We start from the raw sequence: 12,289 nt of genomic DNA, 5'->3' as shown, positions 1-12,289 counted from the left end.
CTTCTTCTTCTTCTTCTTCTTCTTCTTCTTCTTCTTCTTCTTTTGCTAGTTTCTCTCCCTTTGGTCTTTTTGGCTTGGAGTAGGCAACTGAGTTCCGTGTAGGGCTCCTCTTGCCGCCATCACTTGAAGCCTCATTGTCATCATCATCCAAATCAATAGTTGCATTGTGTTTGTCTTCATGTTTTTGTCCATTTCTCTTCATCCGTCAACACCTCGTAGCAATGGGGCAACACAAATGCTCTCCCTTTCTTCACCTTGCATTTCTTGGTCTTCTTCTCTTCTCCTCGTAACAATTTTTGTGCAATATTGAGCTACAAACAAAAGAACAAGTTATCACTAGAAACACAAAAGATGAAGCATGAACATAGAAGAAATGATGAGCATGGGATGCATGGCAGGCATGGGAAATGGCACTCACCCTATCTCTATCATTAGTGCCACTTGGGTTTATCTTGTCCACCGCCGTCATTGCCGCCACCCACTTTTGACAATCTTTGTTGATCGTCGACCACCGGGAGCGAAGAGATCTTACGGTGTGCTCTATTCCACTCTTGTTGTGTGTGTCAAAGAACTCCTTCATCTGAAGCCAATATGTATCTCTAGTTTGGTCCGTTCCAACGGTGGCATCCATAGACGCATTTAACCATGTGCTGCTGTAACGCCCCAAGACCGGAGCTTCAGTTGCCTTCCAGGGTTTCCGGGTTTCGTCATGTGTTTTGTTTGGTCCGCTGCATTTCATCTTTGCATCATGTGCATTGCATCATGTCATTTTTTTCTTAACTCAACTAAATAAACCGTATGGATCGTCGATCCATTTAAACCGAGGGAATTCACATGGTGATTCTCTTTACAACTTATCCTCTCGATATTTAGAGAGCTATAGTAATTATTCCAATTATGTGGAATTACCTTAACACATTGCAAAAATCCCAATGCCATTTATTATTTCAACTATTGGCCTCTAACTTTGCCACATGTCCTTTCATCATTTTTCAGAGCTCCACCTAATTTCTCAACATTTTTGGGCACTTCGAAAAACCTATCCTAGTTCAAACCTTTTGAATTAAATTCAAAGGAATTTGAATTTAATCTTTCAAACTTGACTTTTTTCTATTTTCCCGGACTGTGCTCATTTTTCTGAGTCCATGAAAATTATCCCCGTGCCCAAATTCTTCCTCTAACCTTCTCTTCTCTCTTTTCCTTTCTCCTATTTTATTGTCTCTGTTTTTGTTAAGAGTAGAATCAAGAGAGGGAGAGAAGGGAGCCCAGCAGGCCATTTGGGCCCAGCTGCATCTAACCTAGCCCAGGTCGGCCCATCCTTCCTCGCAGCCCACCTAAACCTACTTCCTAACCCTAGGCCCAACGAACCAACCTCCCTCTCCTCACGATCTCCTCTTCCCTCGCGCCGCCAGAGAGACCCGCAGCCCGATCCCCATCTCCCTCGCGCGTGCTCCTCTTCTCGCTCACTGGCCGCAGCCACTCCTCCCTCGATCCCTCTCCTCCTCTCGCTAGTCTCCTGCCGCCGCCACACCCTCTCGCTCGCGCCCGATCCCCCCCGGCAGCCATGTCCAGCGCCGGCCCTGCCGCCGAGCGACGCCCGCTCTTCGGTCCGGCATCCCGCGCTGTCCCCGTTGCCATCGTCCATCCTGTCACCGGAGCCCGGCGCCTCTACCTCGCCTCTGCTCCCGCATGCTTCGCCTCCCCATGCTCCAGTTGCACCGACGTCCGGGGCTCCAAGTCCTCCACCTCCGTTGTTCGTCCCAAGGTCCGGCGAGGTCACGGCCGGACCCAACTCCAGTGCCCCGTCCCCATTGGTGTTGACCTCCACCGCAGGGGCAGCGTGGTCGCTGCCCTGCTTCTGTGTTGTTTGCTAGGTCCCACAGGAGGCCGCGCGAGCCCGCGTTGACCACGTCGGAGTGGGTCCTTTTTGCCTGCAGCTGCCGCCATGGAACCGAGCTTAGAGCTCCGCTGCTGCCTTGGTGCTGCTATGCCCAACTCCTCCTTGACAGTTGCCTCGTCTCTGGCCCTGCCCGTTGGAGCCATGCCTCCCGGTGCCTGCCGCCAAGCGATGCCCGCTCTTCGGTCCGGCATCCCGCGCTGTCCCCGTCGCCATCGTCCATCCTGTCACCGGAGCCCGGCGCCTCTACCTCGCCTCTGCTCCCGCATGCTTCGCCTCCCCGTGCTCCAGTTGCACCGACGTCCTGGGCTCCAAGTGTTGGGTTTCATAGTAATTTCAAAAATTTTCCTATGCTCACGCAAGATCATGTGATGCATAGCAACGAGATGGGAGAGTGTTGTCTATGTACCCACGCAGACCGACTGCGGAAGCGTTGACGCAACGTAGAGGAAGTAGTCGTACGTCTTCACGATCCAACCGATCAAGCACCGAAACTACGGCACCTCCGAGTTCGAGCACACGTTCAGCTCGATGACAATCCCCGGACTCCGATCCAGCAAAGTGTCGGGGAAGAGTTTCGTCAGCACCACGGCGTGGTGACGATCTTGATGCACTACAGCAGCAGGGCTTCGCCTAAACTCCGCTACAGTATTATCGAGGACTATGGCGGCTGGGGGCACTGCACACGGCTAAGGAATAGATCACGTGGATCAACTTGTGTGTTTCTGGGGTGCCTCTGCCTCAGTATATAAAGGACTAGAGGGGGGAGGCTAGCCGGCCAAGCTTGGCGCGCCAGGAGAGTCCTACTCCCTCTGGGAGTAGGATTCCCCCCCAATCCTAGTTGGAATAGGATTCGCGGAGGGGGAAAAGAGAGAGAGGGGGCCGGCCACCTCTCCTAGTCCTAATAGGACTAGGGGAAGGGGGGAGGCGCACATCCACCTTGGGCTGCCCCTTTCTCCTTTCCACTAAAGCCCACCAAGGCCCATATAACTCCCGGGGGGTTCCGGTAACCTCCCGGTAATCCGGTAAAATCCCGATTTCACCCGGAACACTTTCGATATCCAAACATAGGCTTCCAATATATCAATCTTTACGTCTCGACCATTTCGAGACTCCTCGTCATGTCCGTGATCACATCCGGGACTCCGAACAACCTTCGGTACATCAAAATGCATAAACTCATAATATAACTGTCATCGTAACCTTAAGCGTGCGGACCCTACGGGTTCGAGAACAATGTAGACATGACCGAGACATGTCTCCGGTCAATAACCAATAGCGGGACCTGGATGCCCATATTGGTTCCTACATATTCTACGAAGATCTTTATCGGTCAGACCTCATAACAACATACGTTGTTCCCTTTGTCATCGGTATGTTACTTTCCCGAGATTCGATCGTCGGTATCCAATACCTAGTTCAATCTCGTTACCGGCAAGTCTCTTTACTCGTTCCGTAATACATCATCTCACAACTAACATATTAGTTGTAATGCTTGCAAGGCTTATGTGATGTGCATTACCGAGAGGGCCCAGAGATACCTCTCCGACAATCGGAGTGACAAAACCTAATCTCGAAATACGCTAACCCAACATGTACCTTTGGAGACACCTGTAGTACTCCTTTATAATCACCCAGTTACGTTGTGACGTTTGGTAGTACCCAAAGTGTTCCTCCGGTAAACAGGAGTTGCATAATCTCATAGTTATAGGAACATGTATAAGTCATGAAGAAAGCAATAGCAACATACTAAACGATCGGGTGCTAAGCTAATGGAATGGGTCATGTCAATCAGATCATTCAACTAATGATGTGACCTCATTAATCAAATAACAACACTTTGTTCATGGTCAGGAAACATAACCATCTTTGATTAACGAGCTAGTCAAGTAGAGGCATACTAGTGACACTAAGTTTGTCTATGTATTCACACATGTATTATGTTTCCGGTTAATACAATTCTAGCATGAATAATAAACATTTATCATGACATAAGGAAATAAATAATAACTTTATTATTGCCTCTAGGGCATATTTCCTTCAGTCTCCCACTTGCACTAGAGTCAATAATCTAGTTCACATTGCTATGTGATTAACACCAATAGTTCACATCTTTATGTGATTGGTTCACATCTCCATGTGACTAACACCCAAAGGGTTTACTAGATTCAATAATCTAGTTCACATCGCTATGTGATTAACACCCAAAGAGTGATCATGTTTTGCTTGTGAGAGAAATTTAGTCAACGGGCCTGCCAAATTCAGATCCGTATGTATTTTGCAAAATTCTATGTCTACAATGCTCTGCACGGAGCTACTCTAGCTAATTGCTCCCACTTTCAATATGTATCCAGATTGAGACTTAGAATCATCTAGATCAGTGTCAAAAAAACTTGCATCGACGTAACCCTTTACGACGAACCTTTTTGTCACGTCCATAATCGAGAAACATATCCTTATTTCACTAAGGATAATTTTGACCGCTGTCCAGTGATCTACTCCTAGATCACTATTGTACTCCCTTGCCAAATCAGTGGTAGGGCATACAATAGATCTGGTATACAGCATGGCATACTTTATAGAACCTATGACTGAGGCATAGGGAATGACTTTCATTTTCTATCTTCTGCCGTGGTCGGGCTTTGAGTCTTACTCAACTTCACACCTTGTAACATAGGCAAGAAACCTTTTCTTTGACTGTTCCATTTTGAACTACTTCAAAATCTTGTCAAGGTATGTACTCATTGAAAAAACTTATCAAGCGTCTTGATCTATCTCTATAAATCTTGAAGCTCAATATGTAAGCAGCTTCACCGAAGTCTTTCTTTGAAAAACTCCTTTCAAACACTCCTTTATGCTTTACAGAATAATTCTACATTATTTCCGATCAACAATATGTCATTCACATATACTTATCAGAAATGCTGTAGTGCTCCCACTCACTTTCTTGTAAATACAGGCTTCACCGCAAGTCTGTATAAAACTATATGCTTTAATCAACTCATCAAAGCATATATTCCAACTCCGAGATGCTTGCACCAGTCCACAGATGGATCGCTGGAGCTTGCACATTTTGTTAGCACCTTTCGGATTGACAAAACCTTCTGGTTGCATCATATACAACTCTTCTTTAATAAATCCATTAAGGAATGCAGTTTTGTTTATCCATTTGCCAGATTTCATAAAATACGGCAATTACTAACATGATTCGGACAGACTTAAGTATAGATATGAGTGAGAAAATCTCATCGTAGTCAATACCTTGAACTTGTCAAAAAACCTTTTGCGACAATTCTAGCTTTGTAGATAGTAACACTACTATCAGCGTCCGTCTTCCTCTTGAAGATCCATTTATTTTCTATGGCTTCCCGATCATTGGGCAAGTCAACCAAACTCCATACTTTGTTCTCATACATGGATCCCATCTCAGATTTCATGGCTTCAAGCCACTTTGCGGAATCTGGGCTCACCATCGCTTCTTCATAGTTCGTAGGTTCATCATGATCTAATAACATGACTTCCAGAACAGGATTACCGTACCACTCTGGTGCGGATCTTACTCTGGTTGATCTACGAGGTTCAGTAGTATCTTGTTCTGAAGTTTCATGATCATCATCATTAGCTTCCTCACTGACTGGTGTAGGTGTCGCAGAAACAGTTTTCTGTGATGTACTACTTTCCAATAAGGGAGCAGGTACAGTTACCTCGTCAAGTTCTACTTTCCTCGCACTCACTTCTTTCGAGAGAAACTCCTTCTCTAAAAAGTTTCCGAATTTAGCAACAAAAGTCTTGCCTTCGGATCTGTGATAGAAGGTGTACCCAATAGTCTCCTTTGGGTATCCTATGAAGACATATTTATCCGATTTGGGTTTGAGCTTATAAGGATGAAACTTTTTCATATAAGCATCACAACCCCAAACTTTAAGAAACGACAACTTTGGTTTCTTGCCAAACCACAGTTCAGATTGTGTCGTCTCAACGGACTTAGATGGTGCCCTATTTAACGTGAATGCAGCTGTCTCTAATGCATAACCCCAAAACGATAGTGGTAGATCGGTAAGAGACATCATAGATCGCACTATATCTAATAAAGTACGGTTATGACGTTCGGACACACCATTACGCTGTGGTGTTCCGAGTGGTGTGAGTTGCGAAACTATTCCACAATTTTTCAAATGTACACCAAACTCGTAACTCAAATATTCTCCTCCATGATCAGATCGTAGAAACTTTATTTTCTTGTTACGATGATTTTCAACTTCACTCTGAAATTCCTTGAACTTTTCAAATGTTTCAGACTTATGTTTCATTAAGTAGATATACTCATATCTGCTCAAATCATCTGTGAAGATCATAAAATAATGATACTTGTCGCGAGCCTCAATATTCATTGGACCACATACATCAATATGTATGATTTCCAACAAATCTGTTGCTCGCTCCATTGTTCCGAAGAACAGAGTCTTAGTCATCTGCCCATGAGGCATGGTTCGTAAGCATCAACTGATTCATAATCAAGTGATTCCAAAAACCCATCAGCATGGAGTTTCTTCATGCGCTTTACACCAATATGACCTAAACGGCAGTGCCACAAAATAAGTTGCACCATCATTATTAACTTTGCATCTTTTGGTTTCAATATTATGATTATGTGTATCACTACGATCGAGATCCAACGAACTATTTTCATTGGGTGTGTAACCATATAAGGTTTTATTCATATAAACAGAACAACAATTTATTCTCTTACTTAAATGAATAACCGTATTACAATAAACATGATCAAATCATATTCATGCTCAACGCAAACACCAAATAACACTTATTTAGGTTCAACACTAATCTCGAAATTATAGGGAGTGTGCGATGATGATCATATCAATCTTGGAACCACTTCCAACACACATCGTCACTTCACCCTTAACTAGTCTCTGTTTATTCTGCAACTCCCGTTTCGAGTTACTAATCTTAGCAACTGAACTAGTATCAAATACTGAGGGTTTGCTATAAACACTAGTAAAGTACACATCAATAACATGTATATCAAATAGACTTATGTTCACTTTGCCATCCTTCTTATCCACCAATCACTTGGGGTAGTTCCGCTTCCAGTGACCAGTCCCTTTGCAGTAGAAGCACTTAGTCTCAGGCTTAGGACCAGACTTGGGCTTCTTCACTTGAGCAGCAACTTGCTTGTTGTTCTTCTTGAAGTTCCCCTTCTTCCCTCTGCCCTTTTCTTGAAACTAGTGATCTTGTCAACCATCAACACTTGATGTTTTTCTTGATTTCTATCTTTGTCAATTTTCGCATTACGAAGAGCTTGGGAATCGTTTCCGTTATCCCTTGCATATCATAGTTCATCACAAAGTTCTACTAACTTGGTGATGGTGACTAGAGAATTCTGTCAATCACTATCTTATCTGGAAGATAAACTCCCACTTGATTCAAGCGATTGTTGTACTCAGACAATCTGGGCACATGCTCACTAGTTGAGCGATTCTCCTTCATCTTTTAGCTATAGAACTTGTTGGAGACTTCATATCTCCCAACTCGGGTATTTGCTTGAAATATTAACTTCAACTCCTAGAACATCTCATATGCTCCATGACGTTCAAAACGTCTTTGAAGTCCCGATTCTAAGCAGTTAAGCATGGTGCACTAAACTATCAAGTAGTCATCATTTTGAGCTAGCCAAATGTTCATAACGTCTGTATCTGCTCCTGCAATAGGTCTGTCACCTAGCGGTGCATCAAGGACATAATTCTTCTATGGAGCAATGAGGATAAACCTCAGATCACGGATCCAATCCGCATCATTGCTACTAACATCTTTCAACACATTTTTTCTCTAGGAACATATCAAAATAAACATATGAAAGCAACAACGCAAGCTATTGATCTACAACATAATTTGCAAAATACTACCAGGACTAAGTTCATGATAAATTTAAGTTCAATTAATTAGATTACTTAAGAACTCCCACTTAGATAGACATCCCTCTAATCCTCTAAGTGATCACGTGATCCAAATCAACTAAACCATAACCGATCATCACGTGAGATGGAGTAGTCTTCAATGGTGAACATCGTTATGTTGATCATATCTACTATATGATTCACGCTCGACCTTTTGGTCTCCGTGTTCTGAGGCCATATCTGTATATGCTTGGCTCGTCAAGTATAACCTGAGTATTCCGCGTGTGCAACTGTTTTGCACCCGTTGTATTTGAACGTAGAACCTATCACACCCGATCATCACGTGGTGTCTCAGCACGAAGAACTTTCGCAAAGGTGCATACTCAGGGAGAACACTTCTTGATAATTTAGTGAGAGATCATCTTATAATGCTACCGTCAATCAAAGCAAGATAAGATGCATAAAAAGGATAAACATCACATGCAATCAATATAAGTGATATGATATGGCCATCATCATCTTGTGCTTGTGATCTCCATCTCCGAAGCACCGTCGTGACCACCATCGTCACCGGCGTGACACCTTGATCTCCATCGTAGCATCGTTGTCGTCTCGCCAAGCTTATGCTTCCACGACTATCACTACCGCTTAGTAATAAAGTAAAGCATTACATCGCAATTTCATTGCATACAATAAAACGACAACCATAAGGCTCCTGCCAGTTGCCGATAACTCGGTTACAAAACATGATCATCTCATACAACAAAAATCATCATCATGTCTTGACCATATCACATCACAACATGCCCTGCAAAAACAAGTTAGACGTCCTCTACTTTGTTGTTGCAAGTTTTACGTGGCTGCTACGGGCTTAAGCAAGAACCAATCTCACCTACGCATCAAAACCACAACGATAGTTTGTCAAATAGACTCCGTTTTAACCTTTGCAAGGACCGGGCGTAGCCATACTTGGTTCAACTAAAGTTGGAGAGACAGTCGCCCGCAAGCCACCTATGTGCAAAGCACGTCGGGGGAACCGGTCTCGCGTAAGCGTACGCGTAATGTTGGTCCGGGTAGTCTCGTCCAACAATGCCGCCAAACCAAAGTATGACATGCTGGTAGGCAGTATGACTTATATCGCCCACAACTCACTTGTGTTCTACTCGTGCATATACCATCAACATAAATAACCTGGCTCTGATATCACTGTTGGGTTTCGTAGTAATTTCAAAAAAATTCCTACGCTCACACAAGATCATGTGATGCATAGCAACGAGATGGGAGAGTGTTGTCTACGTACCCACGCAGACCGACTGCGGAAGCGTTGACGCAACATAGAGGAAGTAGTCGTACGTCTTCACGATCCAACCGATCAAGCACCGAAACTACGGCACCTCCGAGTTCGAGCACACGTTCAGCTCGATGACGATCCCCAGACTCCGATCCAGCAAAGTGTTGGGGAAGAGTTCCGTCAGCACGATGGCGTGGTGACGATCTTGATGCACTACAGCAGCAGGGCTTCGCCTAAACTCCGCTACAGTATTATCGAGGACTATGGTGGCTGGGGGCACCGCACACGGCTAAGGAATAGATCACGTGGATCAACTTGTGTGTTTCTGGGGTGCCTCTGCCTTAGTATATAAAGGACTAGAGGGGGGAGGCTAGCCGGCCAAGCTTGGCGCGCCAGGAGAGTCCTACTCCCTCTGGGAGTAGGATTCCCCCCCAATCCTAGTTGGAATAGGATTCACGGAGGGGGAAAAGAGAGAGAGGGGGCCGGCCACCTCTCCTAGTCCTAATAGGACTAGGGGAAGGGGGAGGCGCACAGCCACCTTGGGCTGCCCCTTTCTCCTTTCCACTAAAGCCCACCAAGGCCCATATAGCTCCCGGGGGGTTCCGGTAACCTCCCGGTAATCCGGTAAAATCCCGATTTCACCCGGAACACTTCTGATATCCAAACATAGGCTTCCAATATATCAATCTTTACGTCTCGACCATTTCGAGACTCCTCGTCATGTCCGTGATCACATCCGGGACTCTGAACAACCTTCGGTACATCAAAATGCATAAACTCATAATATAACTGTCATCGTAACCTTAAGCGTGCGGACCCTACGGGTTCGAGAACAATGTAGACATGACCGAGACATGTCTCCGGTCAATAACCAATAGCGGGACCTGGATGCCCATATTGGTTCCTACATATTCTACGAAGATCTTTATCGGTCAGACCTCATAACAACATACGTTGTTCCCTTTGTCATCGGTATGTTACTTGCCCGAGATTCGGTCGTCGGTATCCAATACCTAGTTCAATCTCGTTACCGGCAAGTCTCTTTACTCGTTCCGTAATACATCATCTCACAACTAACATATTAGTTGTAATGCTTGCAAGGCTTATGTGATGTGCATTACCGAGAGGGCCCAGAGATACCTCTCCGACAATCGGAGTGACAAAACCTAATCTCGAAATACGCCAACCCAACATGTACCTTTGGAGACACCTGTAGTACTCCTTTATAATCACCCAGTTACGTTGTGACGTTTGGTAGTACCCAAAGTGTTCCTCCGGTAAACGGGAGTTGCATAATCTCATAGTTATAGGAACATGTATAAGTCATGAAGAAAGCAATAGCAACATACTAAACGATCGGGTGCTAAGCTAATGGAATGGGTCATGTCAATCAGATCATTCAACTAATGATGTGACCTCATTAATCAAATAGCAACACTTTGTTCATGGTCAGGAAACATAACCATCTTTGATTAACGAGCTAGTCAAGTAGAGGCATACTAGTGACACTAAGTTTGTCTATGTATTCACACATGTATTATGTTTCCGGTTAATACAATTCTAGCATGAATAATAAACATTTATCATGAAATAAGGAAATAAATAATAACTTTATTATTGCCTCTAGGGCATATTTCCTTCACCAAGTCCTCCACGTCCATTGTTCGCCCCAAGGTCTGGCGAGGTCACGGCCGGACCCAACTCCGGTGCCCCGTCCCCATTGGTGCTGACCTCCACCGCAGGGGCAGCGTGGTCGCTGCCCTGCTTCTGTGTTGTTTGCTAGGTCCCGCAGGAGGCCGCGCGAGCCCGTGTTGACCACGTCGGTGTGGGTCCTTTTTGCCTGCAGCTGCCGCCATGGAACCGAGCTTAGAGCTGTACTGCTGCCTTGGTGCTGCTATGCCCAACTCCTCCTTAACATTTGCCTCGTCTCCGGCCCTGCCAGTTGGAGCCATGCCTCCCGGTGCCCGCAGCCGCGTCGCCGGTCTTCTATCTCGACCCGGCATCTTTCCCTTGTGGCATCTATTTAGGTGCAACGCCACAAGTTTTGCCTCTGTGTACCCGGGTGATGTTGGCAGTGGAGTACCTCGACGCCCGACGCCTAAAACGATCACCGAACCGGAAATAACGCCAAGTACTAGGTCAACGAGGACCGCTAAGTTCGTCTTCCGCCGTCTCCGAAATCGCCAAGTACCACGACGATACGTGAACGACCACCGCCGACCCCAAGTTACTCGGATTCGTCAAGTACCTCTACGAAAACATTGTACGACTACTTCCGTGGCTAAAAACCCGTGTACAACTACCATCGCCGTGTACGACTACCTCCACGACGAACGTCCCGAGAACGTCTACTTCCTTTACTTTGCACCGAACGAGAACCGTCCCTTTTGCATGCTTCAAAGGTATAACCCCGAGTCGACGCCCGTGAAAGCATGAATGCATGTTGGATGAGATGCACCCTTTGTCTGCACCGTGTCCGTATTGTCACTCGTTTTCCATGCCACTAACCCGTGGGACACCCGGAATCCGGGATCATCCCACCATCTCTTGCACGCTCCCGTCACTTTTCCTTTTGCACCGGTATCCCCGTGGACTACCTGATAACCGATATGTTACCGTGGCATCATTTTTGTTACCGTTGCCGTGGCACCCCTTTTCTTTGCACCACGGTGACAGATGCTTCTTTTTGCTCTTGTCAACTTTAATAAAAATTGCATAAACTTGAACATGTCATCCGCATCATGTTAACAACTTTAAGATGGTTAAAATTTGTTGTTGCTTTAAAAATTGCTAATGCATATGGGGACTTACCAGATTTGTTGTTTATTATATCCGGCCCCATTTAAATTGTTTAGATGATATAGTTTTGTTATGCTTCACCTCTTGCCATGTTTAAACAACATTTAATATTGTTGGGTACCTAACCGAGAGTGAACTAAATAATTGATGTGGTGTTTGGTCAATATGCAACGGAGTTGCATATTGAGCTCCACTTAATTTGTAGGATTGCTTGTGCACTTTGCCATGCCATGCCGCTTTAATCCGGACATGCATCATACTTGTTTGTGCATCATGCCATGATTCTGTGTTGGTTGTTTACTATATTGTTTGCTTCTTTCCGGTGTGCTTCTTCGGGTTGTTTCCGATAACGTGGTGTTTGTGAGGAACCGTTCGACTACGTCTATT

Source organism: Triticum aestivum, chromosome 4A, assembly GCF_018294505.1.
Source record: "Triticum aestivum cultivar Chinese Spring chromosome 4A, IWGSC CS RefSeq v2.1, whole genome shotgun sequence".
Lineage (NCBI taxonomy): Eukaryota > Viridiplantae > Streptophyta > Magnoliopsida > Poales > Poaceae > Triticum > Triticum aestivum.
Note: the sequence above shows the minus strand (reverse complement) of the source record.